Source organism: Grammomys surdaster, unplaced genomic scaffold, assembly GCF_004785775.1.
Source record: "Grammomys surdaster isolate TR1022 unplaced genomic scaffold, NIH_TR_1.0 187, whole genome shotgun sequence".
Taxonomy (NCBI): Eukaryota; Metazoa; Chordata; class Mammalia; order Rodentia; family Muridae; genus Grammomys; species Grammomys surdaster.
Window position 1 is genome coordinate 7,022,599 of NW_021604632.1, and position 12,405 is coordinate 7,035,003.

At 44.7% G+C, this 12,405-nt stretch overlaps 1 long non-coding RNA gene across 2 annotated transcripts in view; it reads left to right on the forward strand.

The window, feature by feature from the left end:
• LOC114622248 overlaps window positions 1-12,405 on the forward strand; it is a 36,289-nt gene that overhangs the window by 6,614 nt on the left and 17,270 nt on the right. The window contains exon 3 of one of the 2 annotated variants that reach the window (XR_003711564.1): window positions 4,333-4,501. The exons of the other annotated variant lie outside the window; for it this stretch is intronic. This is a non-coding gene — a long non-coding RNA (uncharacterized LOC114622248). The remainder of the gene's footprint in view (window positions 1-4,332; window positions 4,502-12,405) is intronic. 2 annotated transcript variants of the gene reach the window in all.

Below are 12,405 nucleotides of genomic sequence, written 5' to 3' on the forward strand. Positions count from 1 at the left end.
ATGGAGGTAGGAAGGGACAAAGGCAGGTTACAACCCAGGATGTGCAACTCGTCCTGGGTTATACAGTCTGCCATTAGCCCCTGGGAGGCCTGGGTATGTTCCCCCTGAGGAACTCTTTCTGACTGAAGGCCTCCCTTAGTAGAATTCCCTTCCTTGGAGAGATACTATCCTAAAGACTTGAGAAGCGTGATACGTTCACCACCTCACCACACCGATCAGCCCATTAAACACGGGGAGGGACCAAGGAGACTTCAGATGCTTTCGTGGAAGCCAAAGGATTCACTGATGACAATTTCCAGGGTGCCAGGACCTGACTGATCACTAAAGCCATATAGCCGGATTGGGTTGGTTTTCCTTCCCTAGCTCTCCCTCATTTCTGAGACCTGGGCTACTGAGAAGGGAAGGGAAGGGATGGATGAAGCAGAGACAGGGGGACAGTAGATAGATGACCCCCAACATACCACTCACATTCTAGAACAGTCTATAACCCTAAAATGTAGCTACTAAAATGGATTCCTAATGAATGAATCAGTATCAGAATTGACATAAACTGACTGATGGGTGTGATTCCCCCTGCCCTCACACTGTAGTCTAGATTAACTGCGTGGGAAAGTGGCAGAATTTGCTCAAAAAAGCAGCAGCAAATGGGAGCGTGCGAAACAATCCTTTTACCTCACACAATTAAGATCACCCCTCAATTTTCCCAATTACAGATTGGGATTAACGCCTAGAATCCTCTATAACTAGGACTCTGAAGGTAAGACATCTGGAAACAGCTGGTGCCCGGCACCTGCCCTTTGCTCTGTATGATGTCATTCCTTGGTCCTTGTGACATTTCTCACTTCCACGTATTTTCTCTGCCCAACGCAACCCATCGATCCTGAATCTATTCCCCAGCTATGAGATTCCTTGCTACTTGTGGCTTCTCTTGGCTACATAGTTCTGCTCTATCTTCCTTCCACCTTTTCTTCCTCCATCCTTCCCCTTCCCTTCCTCTACTCTCTAAGCCTCCAGCCCCATCTTTCCCTTCCACTGCCCAGTCATAGACTCCAGCCTTTATTTGACCAGTTAGAATGGGGAGAGGGTCCACTCTGGAGGAAGCAGAATTAACATCAGAATACAAACAGCACCAGGGCAACCCCGGACATGTGACTCTGATAAGCAACATCCTATAAGGCTTTTCTTCTCTGTAGGTACATGGAGCAAAGAATGGTAAGAGTTAGAAGGTGGCAATTCTCTACACCATATGTTGACAGGAGAAAGAATCCAGGAAAAGTGGATTAATACGTCAGGAGCCTAGAATATAGGGTTGGTAGGTGGGCATTTTGTAATGTTCTAACAAAACTCTAACAGCCTTTCCTAAGGGTTATTTTAAAGTCACCAGAACTGCGTATATTGGAAAGTAATACGTTTGCTAATGGCCTACAACTTTTATTTCTACACTCTGACTTTGTGTGTAGGTATGGGTGCATATTAACATGGGTATGGGTATGTGTATGCAATATGTGTGTGTGCACATGGGTGCATATTCATGGTGTGTATATGTGTGTATATATATGTATATGAATATGTGAGTGTACGGGTGCATATTCGTGTGTGTGTGTATGAGTGTGTGTGTGTGTGTGAATGTATGAATGTGTGAATGTGTGTATCGGTACATGTATGCACATCTCACATATAAAGATCAACAACAACCTGGACTGTTTGTCCTCAGACTACCTTCCCCCTTTTGTTCAAGACGGTATCTCTCCTTGGCCTGGAATTTCAACAAGTAGACCAGGCTAGGTGGTCAAAAAGTACTAGGAATTCCCCAGTCTGTCTCTCATCTCATCAGCCCTAAGATATCAAGCACACATCGCCACACAGGGGTTTGAGTTTGGGGACCTGAACTCAGGTTGTCAGACTTCCTGCAGTTCATTTACCTGCTGAGCCATCTTACCAGCCAACTCTGTGTCATGTTTAGGTCACACTTAGAGACTAGTTTTTTGGTTTTGTTTGTTGGTGACATGCTGGGCAAATCTTTCTTTGTTATGAGGTCTCCCATACACACTGTAGTGACAGCTGTGGCCATTATCCACTAGGTAGCAGTGGCATCTAGAACACCTGCACCAATTTTGACAACAGCATAGTCTTTAGACGTCACCAAATAGTCTCAGGGAGCTAAAAATCTCCCCTAATTGGGAACCACTCTTGTAAGAAAACTCTACCTCTGAGCCATGTTGATAACCAAAATTTCTTCCACTTTCAGTTTCAGAGTTTCTTCATTGTTGTTGGTGACCCTGCTGCTCTGTGTCCTCCAGTCCAGGTTTTAATACCCGAATCTCAAGGGTCTCTCTGTGTAACAGCCCTGGCTGTCCTGGAACTCACTCTGTAGACCAGGCTGGCCTCAAACTCACAACCTCTGCTTTCTGAGTGCTGGGATTAAAGGTGTGCACCACCACCAGACTCAAATAACTTCTGCTTTTGTTAGCGGGCCTTGTCCAACATTGGTGGGGGGGGGAAAGGTCTATCAGCTTGAGTAGGTGAATTTCTTGACCACAGGCCTAGTGACAGATGAGTAGTGATGTTCGTATAGATTGTCTACCTTTCAAACTCAAGCACAGTTATCAATTCTCTCTTTGGTACTTATGCCTTTTAATTTATCTGCTTTTGCCGAGACTTAAGTCCACAAAACAGGACAATGCAAATCTGCCTTGGGCTAGCCTTAGGTAACAGCCCTAGCTCTATCACTTACTTATTGGAAGACTGGTGATCTTTTTAAACCTTACTATCATCTTTGTACACAGCAGCATAAAAAAAAAAACAAAAAAAAAACAACCAACCCTCCCTCATAGACTGCTCTCTAGGTCAAGGGAAAAATAACCCATAAGTACTTAAATACTTATAAAGTGCTTGAGGTGGTTCATAGCACATGGTAGATGCTCCAGACATAGTAGCCCCTGGGTCTTGGTGTTCCTCCATCTATATCCTTGTAGAGGTCTTCACTGGATCCCTGTTCTCTTGGATGGAGCTTTATAATCTTAGAATAAGAATGTCCCAGGTCCCCTGCTGTATCCTCTATTGCTGTTTACAGCGTTCCAAACTTGACTTGCCTCTTCTCTCCAACAAGACCTGTGACCTCAGACTCTAGGCTGTCCTAGCCCTTCCTTCCCTGCAGTGTCCCCTCCCCTTGGCAGCCCACACAACTGGACTTGTTGAGAATTAATTGCCTCCCCATTCATGATTCCATAGTGCTTTGAACCTCCCTCTGTACTGTACTTTTCGTATTGTATTACAGTTCGCTTGTTTTTGTATCTGAGCTTCTCTGTGAGTCCGTGAACTCTGCTCAGGGCGGAGACTAGGTCTCTTGCTTTTATTTCTGTTCGATCGCAAGGTCTAGAAAATTCTAAGAGTTCAATGAATGTTTTCAGGATTTTGTAAAGTAGTAGTCACCTTTTATGTGTGCCCCTCTCCACAAAGCCTTTTACACAGATAGTCTTTTTTGGAGCTTTGGCTCACACTAGGGTTATTCTGAAAGATACCAAGAGAATTTATGTAGAAGCCAAGGCCAGAAACTTAACCATTTGGTTCAGTTCTCAAGCAAACAGAAAGTTCCTGATTCCTCTTCTCAATCTCCTTGTCTCCTGGCTCCCTGTTTCTTGGGAACTATGGGTGTTGGATGTCATGGAAGAAGAAGAAATGGTTAGACCCACTAAGATAAAGTAACATTTTATATCAGGTTCTTAAGTGAACTCATCTTCACCTGGAGTGCTAAGAGGTCTTCAGAAGGGCAGATACTCAAAGGGAAAATGGGGAAGTGTGGTATGTTTAGTCTCTACACTGGAAATTGGATGCCACCTCTGGCTTCGAATATTTGGCCCCATTAGTCAGGAAAAGAGAATGCTATCCCCGACCCCATGCCCACCCCTGACACCTGCTCAGAGCTGTTTATAGGAATATTTGCCAGTGAAAGCAGGCTAGCTCATGGTTCATACATAGGCTCAGTGATCTGGTAGCATAGAGACAGGGGCTTGGGAGATAGGTTAGTGGTTAGGAGCACGTCCTGTTCTTAAGAGGTCCAGAGGTCAGTTCTCAGGACCCACTACAGTCTACAACTCCAGTTCCAGGGAGATTAGTACCTCCTTTTGACCTATACAGGCACTGCACATACATGTTGTTTTAGGGTTTCTGTTGCTGTGAAGAGACACTGTGACCACAGCAACTCTTACAAAGGAAACCTTTTAATTGGGACTGGCTTATAGTTTTAGAGGTTTAGTCTGTTATCAGCATGACAGCATGCAGACAGACATAGTGCTGGACAAGGAGCTAAGCGTTCTACATCTTGGTCCACAGGTAGCCGAAGGAACCTACTACACAAAGGCCTAGCTTGAGCTCAAAGGCTTCAGAAATCTCAAAGCCACCTCCACAGCAACATACCTCCTCCAACAAGGCCACATCTCCTCCAACAAGGCCACACCTCTTCCTAATAATGCTACTCCCTGTGGACCAGACATTTAAACACGTGAGTCTATGAAAGTCATTACTATTCAAACCACCCCACATGTATACAAGAAAAACATATCGCTATCATTTCTATCTCTATATCTAAATTACATATATATGAATATATATATATGAATCTAAAACATTAAAAATAAGTAAAAGCATGGAGACTGAAAGGACCTCTAGAGAAAAATGTGTGGGCTCTGTTGCCTTTAGGTTTAGACTCTGCATTCTCCTCGTGAACTAACATAGAACTCAGCTGTCACTTGCTTCCGGGAGCCTTCCTTGGCCACCGCGTCCTCCTCATGTCTGTCCTTCCACACAGCCTGTTGGAGTTTCAGTCTATTCCCTCATCATGTGCTTAAGCGACCAAGTGAAACTGTTTCCTTCATTTGACAGAGAACTCCCTGAAGGCAGGCACCTGCCAAAATGTCACTGGGCCACAGAATGAAGAGAACACTGGGCTACCTGTCTGTGCCTCCTCAACCGTTGGTTGTACTCTGTGACATGAACTCTAACTCCAATATATCCTGGGAGACTTTCTTTTTAGACAATGTCTTAGTTAGGGTTTTACTGCTGTGGACACCATGACCAAGGCAACTCTTATAAAAACAACATTTAATTGGGGCTGGCTTACAGGTTCCAAGCCTCAGTTCATCATCATCGAAGTGGGAGCATGGCGGCACCGAGGTAGGCATGGTGTAGGAGGAGCTGAGAGTTCTACGTCTTCATGTGAAGGATGCTAGGAGAAGACTGACTTCCAGGCAGCCAGGACAAGGGTATTAAAGCCCACACCCACAGTGACACACCTACTCCAACAAGGCCACACCTCCTAATAGTGCCACTCCCTGGGCTGAACATATATAAACCATCACAGAAAGTCTTTGTGATTTTTTTGTTAACTAAAAATACTACACACTGGGGCTGGAGATATGGCTCAGTGGTTAAGGACATTGGCTGCTCTTCCAGAGGACCCATGTCCTATTCCCAGCACCCACATGGCAGCTCACAACTGTCAGTAACTCCAGTTCTAGGAGATCCAATACCATCTCCTGGGCACCAGGCATGTAAGTTGTACACAAACATACACACTGTCAAAACACCCGTACATATAGACAACAGCAAAACAAACAAACCAAAACAAAACAAAACCCCCCAACCCCCCCCAAAAAAACCCCAAACAAAACAACGACATCAACAACAAATAGCACTTCACGTTTTCTAAGTCACGTTCTCACGGCTTACACCTATTAGACCCTTATGATCTTGATTTCCCTGGATCCAATCCTCTCAGGACTTCTTCATCCTTCCTCTTGCCCTTAAGCATACTGACTTACCATCTTCCCCCCAACCCCTGTGCTTTTTCTCCTCTTCTTGGGACACCAGGCTGAGTCATAACAGACAATCCCTTTTACCCCACCCTGAAGCCTCCCCAGGTCCCTTATCACCAAGCCTCAGCAAAAACCAGGCTCTCCTTTTGACGTTCCAATGGTTTCTGCCTTTTTTTCAGATATAGCATGATCTCAGTCGGGCTAAGGATCTTGTCTGACTCTTTTTCTTTCCTTTCCTTTCCTTTCCTTTCCTTTCCTTTCCTTTCCTTTCCTTTCCTTTCCTTTCCTTTCCTTTCCTTTCCTTTCCTTTCCTTTCCTTTCCTTTCCTTTCCTTTCCCTTTCTTTCTTTTTTTAACCAACTTGGTGCCAATGGTTACTGGACTAGTTAAGTTGTAAAATAAGGACCTGCAGAATTGAACATTTCTCTTAAAAAAAAAAAATCGAATGACACTGAAAGCTTTTACCATCTCTGAGAAGACTTCAGATGTGCCGTGGCGTTTGTAGGGCCGCAGGTTTTGGTCTCCAGGACTTTTGTTCCAGTAGGATGTGATACCAGGGTTAAGCAAGTTGGAAATGTACAAATTCTCCCTCTCTTCGGGCAAATGATCTTTAAAGGACATAAAAGGTTGAGCCGTGCGATGGCTGCCATGTCCCCATCCAATTTCACTCTCTTTATTGTACTCTTGGGTCTGGTTAAATCAGCTGACCCAGCTAAAGTGACATTTGCAGTTAAGATTTTGCAAAATGCAAAATCTTGCACAACAATAAGAAGAGTGTCTGTTGCAACTCTACAGCTTGGAAAATGTGGGGGCCAACTGGGCCTGGGTAATTCTGATGCTATTTCCAGGTCCTTGTCACTTGTCACAGAGTCCCCTAAAACATGAATCTACTGGTCGTTGACACTAATGTTGGTATGCTTCTGTAGGTTTGTTGTGTCTGCGTCCCAGGATATTGTCAAGTGACAATTATGTAACAATATTTGGTCTCTATGTGGGTGAGGAAAAAATGGCTCATGACACCCGTCTTCTTAGGCATTACTAGGTTTTGTTAATGATAGGCTTACCTTTCCAACTAACTCCTGGCAGGTTAATGAGTTACTGATAACAGTGTAAAAGTGGGTATTGAAATATTTCAAAAGATGATGCATTTCTTTTGTATTTATTTGTACCCAACTTTATGGACAAGGCGAAAGGCACTTCAGAGGTAGCCCATAGCAAAAAATGGACATTGAAGTGTAAAGCCTGGAACTCCAGGCAACAGATCCTGTCACAGATACACAATAGATGCTGACTTTACTAGAACAGCTTGGAATTTGCTATTGTCCTGCCTCGGCATCCTGAGTACTGGGATTATTAGGTATGTGTTGCTTTGCCTGGCTGGGACTCTGCCTCTTTATGTTTGAACCCCGTGCATGTGGCACAGGGCACACTTAAGCATGAGGATAATGAAGGAGAGGGAGGGAAAGAGAGGGATGAGGAGGTGTATATCAAGGAGAAACTGAAGCCTGGGTGTACACCCCCATCCTCCCTCTAGCTTCCCTCCTCAGACTACCCATGAGCATGTCTTTGAGGGCCTCCCTGGCTATCCTGGTCACACCAGTCCTGGAGAGCCTGGGTGCACTGGCTGCTGTCTTCTTTGCTGTGGTTAGAAGGGGGTTAAAGCTGAGGTTTCTAATCGCTCCCAGGAGGTCTTATTACCTGTTGATTAGGTCCTTTTGGGATCAGCATCAAACCCGACAACAATAACAAACACTCCCTTCATTGGAATTTAGTAATGACCCTGCCTGCCCTGCAGGCCTGGTGGCCATGGGGAGGGGACTGGCTATTATGGAGACTGGAAATGCAGGCCACAGAAGGGGATGGTTCCTTACAGCTGGTGTCGGCTCGGAGGTGCAGTTAACGAACTAGTTGGCAGGCACTGGTTTGGAGATATTTTTGGCTGCTCAGAAGCTTTTCCTGAACTTACAGCGCAAGGTACCTCAGGGAAGACCCTCCACAGCCCGCTGGGTAGCTCAAGAGATGGAGCTGGGTGGTCTTTCCACAGGCACTTAGGAGTTTCTGAAAATGGACTGCTAACTGTTTCATGTGTGTTTTTCCAGAAGGGTGTTTTTCCAGAAGGTTCTTTCTTTATATACAGATGTGAGTGGATGTGTGTGAAGGAATATGAGAGTGCACGTGTGAGTGTGTAAGTGTGTGTGTGAAAAGTGTATGTGTGAGAGAGAGAGTGGGTGTGGGTATGGTGTGTGTGTGTGAGTGTGTGGAAAAAGGTATGTGTGAGGTGTGTATGGGTGTGTAAGGGTGTGTGTGAGAGTGGTATGGGGGGATGTGAGTGTGTGTATGAGAAAAGTATGTGTGGGGTGTGTGTGTTGTGTGTGTGTGTGAGAGGGTGTGTGTGTGTGTGTATGTATGCATGTATGGTCGCTTAAATTTTCTACTGAAAAACACAGGCGGCCGGGCGGTGGTGGCGCACGCCTTTAATCCCAGCACTTGGGAGGCAGAGGCAGGTGGATTTCTGAGTTCGAGGCCAGCCTGGTCTACAGAGTGAGTTCCAGGACAGCCAGGGCTACACAGAGAAACCCTGTCTCGAAAAACCAAAAAAAAAAAAAAAACCCAACCAAACAAACAAACAAACAAAAAAACCACAGGCATATTTTTGATGCACCACGAGTTACAATGGGGCCTAAGAAATCTGTTGTAAGCTGAAAATATTGTAGGTCGACAGCAAATGTAATCTACAAACATCGTCTTCCCTCCCTCTCGGACTTTCTTTGCTTCCTGTCATCACATAGCCAGATCTGGGCTCACAGTCCTCTTGCCCACACTTCCCCTTCCCAAGGTCTAGAATTACAAATGTGTACTACTCTACTTAAACATCCTCAGAACACTCACACTAGCCCACTCTCAAGATCATCCAACACAGAGCCGATTTGGTAGTAAACTATTGCCTTTCTCATGCAAAGTACTGAGTATTGTACCGGAAGGGAGGACATGGTCGAGAGTGGTCATATGGGTACATGTTTGTGCCAATAAAAAAGAAGAAAATATTCCTCCAGTTGAATGGGACTGAAGTTGGAGAAATGGGTAAACATTTTGTTGGGTAAACTGCTCTTTTTCCTTCCCTGCCAATCTGTCTGCGGCATCTTTCCGTGGCATTAAGCATTTGCCTCAATCTGTCGGAGAGATTTAGAGTAATCCAGAATAAGAACAAAGCAAAATACATCGGACCATTGTCTTCTTGTAAAACATTCTGAACGCTGCCAATTTCTTGCTACTGCAAATAAAGCTGCAGAGTAACCTTGTGCGTTTTGTCTTTTCATGTACTTGTACAAGAATTTTTGTGGTTAAGTTATGTTTGAAAAAGTGATGCCTTTTCACATCCTGGAGTAGTCCCTGCATATGCCCTCTCCTTGGTCCCTGGAGAGTACAAATGTAAAGGGAATGTGTATGTGTGGCCCCGAATGACCATCCTTGGGATGGACAGGCCATCATCAGGACAGATTGTGCCACTGGCCAGCTCTGAGTTAGAGGGATCTGTTATTCTTTGAAGCTTTTAAGATTCAGGTTGAAAAAGTATGTGAGGCCGGGCGGTGGTGGCGCACGCCTTTAATCCCAGCACTCGGGAGGCAGAGGCAGGCGGATTTCTGAGTTCAAGGCCAGCCTGGTCTACAGAGTGAGTTCCAGGACAGCCAGGGCTACACAGAGAAACCCTGTCTCGAAAAAAAAAAAAAACCAAAAAAAAAAAAAAAAAAAAAGTATGTGAGTCTCACCCCCAACACTTCAATGCATACTTCCTAAGTTCAAGAATATTATGACACTTTAAATCAGGAAACCTAATGCCAATATATTTGCTATGAGCTCACTAAATTTGAATGTCATCAAGCACCCTTAAGTTGGGGCTGGGGATGGAACTCAGTTGGCAGAGTACTTGCTAGCATGCACAAAGACCTGGGTTCCACCCCAGGACTCACGTGTGGAAGGGAGACGATTGAGTCTGCAAGTTGTCCTCTGATTTCCACACAGGTGTGTGTGTATAAGAAATGAATTAAAATAATTTTTTCATTAAAAAGTTTTCTTTATGGCTCTTTCCCCGCCCCCAGCCTGATTAAGTTAAGATTGTATCTTTCATTGCCTGACAGGAGTCTTTTTGCTGCTGTATCTTTAGAATTAAGAATTTGCAATTTATATCTAGTCTATGAATCCATCCGGGGGAACAGCACACATTATCTGTCTTATGTGTTCAGCATTTAGAACCAGGCCTAGAAGGAAATCAATGACAGGAAAACGGCTGACTGATAGAATGGATGGATGGATGGATGGATGGATGGATGGATGGATTGATGAAATTCTGCACTGCCCCCCCTTTACTCCTCTTAATTATTGCCTGTCCTCATCATACTCCAAAATCAAAACAGAAAAAAAAAAGCCACATATGATTATTTTGGAAACACGTTGTCAAAAAGCCACTCAGGAAAAGGTGTTATTAATAGGATTGTAAGCTGGCGCCACAGCCTTTGGAAGACTCTTGGGGGATGTTGACTGTTTAGGAAGAGCCTCCTTCCTTGTCCCAGCAATTCTGCCCCTTAGGACTTCCATTGGAGAAGTCTGCAGACGTGACAAGGTGGGCAGAGAGACACTGGCTGAAGTTTGCAGTGGAGGAGGTGGGGGAGCTTAAAGATACATATGGAACACCCACACATTGAACATTTGATAGTTGTCATATTTTTTTTAGTACCTGGGGCTGAACTGTCCCTTGAAGATGCTGAGACAAGACCTCCACCACCAAACTATATACCCTGTCCTCTTTTTACTTTTTAATTTCAAGACAGAGTCTCATTTCATTAAGTTCCCCAGGTTGGGCTTGAACTCACTCTATAACCCACATAGGACCTCGATTCCATTGCCTTAGCTGTCCTGGTATCTGAGATGACAGACCTGTGTCTTCACTCAGCTCTCATCCTTAACTTAGTAAGAAAGTATCCATCCACATGTAATAGGTAATATCAGAGATCTAAGGGATAAAGAAAAGAAAAAGACAACTTCTATACCTTCACTAATGGGAAGGATGCAGAATATACCGAGATATCTGGAGGAGGCAGGATGAAGCTATAGTTATAGACAAAGACGCCCTTCTGAGCATTTTAAACTACCAAACAAACTGGCAACATTACAACTCGAAACAGCAAGGAGATACTTTATGCCCAGAGTCACAAACTTAATCTATAGGCATAAGCATGTGAATTAAAATATGAGGGGACATATACCAAACTGTTGTCACCTTGGGAACAGGCCAGGGTTTCTTGCTAGTGTTCAGGGCCATTTTTATTTCATTCTACTTTGCTTCCCCTCTGGCCCCAGTGAGAATGCTCTATGCATGGCCAGTGAAATTAAAAATAAATAAATAAACGCACTAATGGGAGGTCTAACAAGCATGCCAGCTCAAAAAAAGCAGGCACTATTTAAACATTAAAGAAGCGAAACAGCGGCTGGAGCACACGCAGAATGAAAATTGACCTGGAGGCTCTTGCTGGCCACGACGCCAACCTATCTAGAATCCGATACATGAAGTACTATGTTCTCATAAGTTGCCTGCCAAGGCTGTTTATTTATCTTTATAAGACCTCGAGGATTGCATGGGTGGCAAAAAAGGAAAATAACATTCACCGTGAGTCTAACATATCTGAAGCATCAGTAGTATTTGCTATTTTATCCAGCTACAGAATCCCCGAGAAACATTTACCGTGTTCGTCTATTTGTTTGGCTGTACCAGCGTCTCAGAGGCTGGGTAGCATACAGGTGAAAGAGGCTTAGTTTAGAGTTCTGAAGGTTTAAGCGCAAGATGCTAGCATTTGCTTGGCTCTGGTGAAGGCCTTATAGAGGACGGTATCATTATGCAGGGACATTTATGGAAGAGGTGCCAGGAGGAGCAGTTTTTAAAAACGGATTCTCAAGAGAGCCAGTCCCCTGCAGGAGAGCAGCATTAATCTCTTCCAGGGATGGTGTACTCATGATCTAACGGCCTTCCACTTGGCCCCGCCTCTTTTAGATCCTCAACACAGCTATAGAGGGTACCAATCCTTTCATGCACGGAACCTGAGGTGGAACATTCGGCTGCTTTAAGAAGTAAGCCCCATGGGACTCAAGTGTTGAAGGCTTGCATGCCAAGTTGTGGTGGAAACTTTCAGATGTGTGTCCTGGCTGAAGGAAGCACACCGGGGATGTGCTTTGAATGTTATAGCTGGCCCCTGTCCTTCCTGCACACGTTCGTTTGTACCAATGTGGCCTTCAGTCATGCTCAAGGCTCAAGGGATGGATCAGGCTGACGACAAGCAACCTTGAGACCATGAGCTATAAAAACATCCCCCTAGGCTAGCCACGGTGGTGGTACACATCCGCACTCCCGGTACTTGGGAGGCAATGACAGGATGGTCAAGGCCACCCTCAGCTACACAGGAAGTTTGATAACCAGTGTGGACTAGATGAGACCTTGTCTCAATAAACAAAAGAGACTCAAGGCATATCACTGTGGCATAGGAACCATACCACTTAGCATCCTCCATTCTGAGGAGTCTAGAAGATTTTTTTTGAAAATTCTT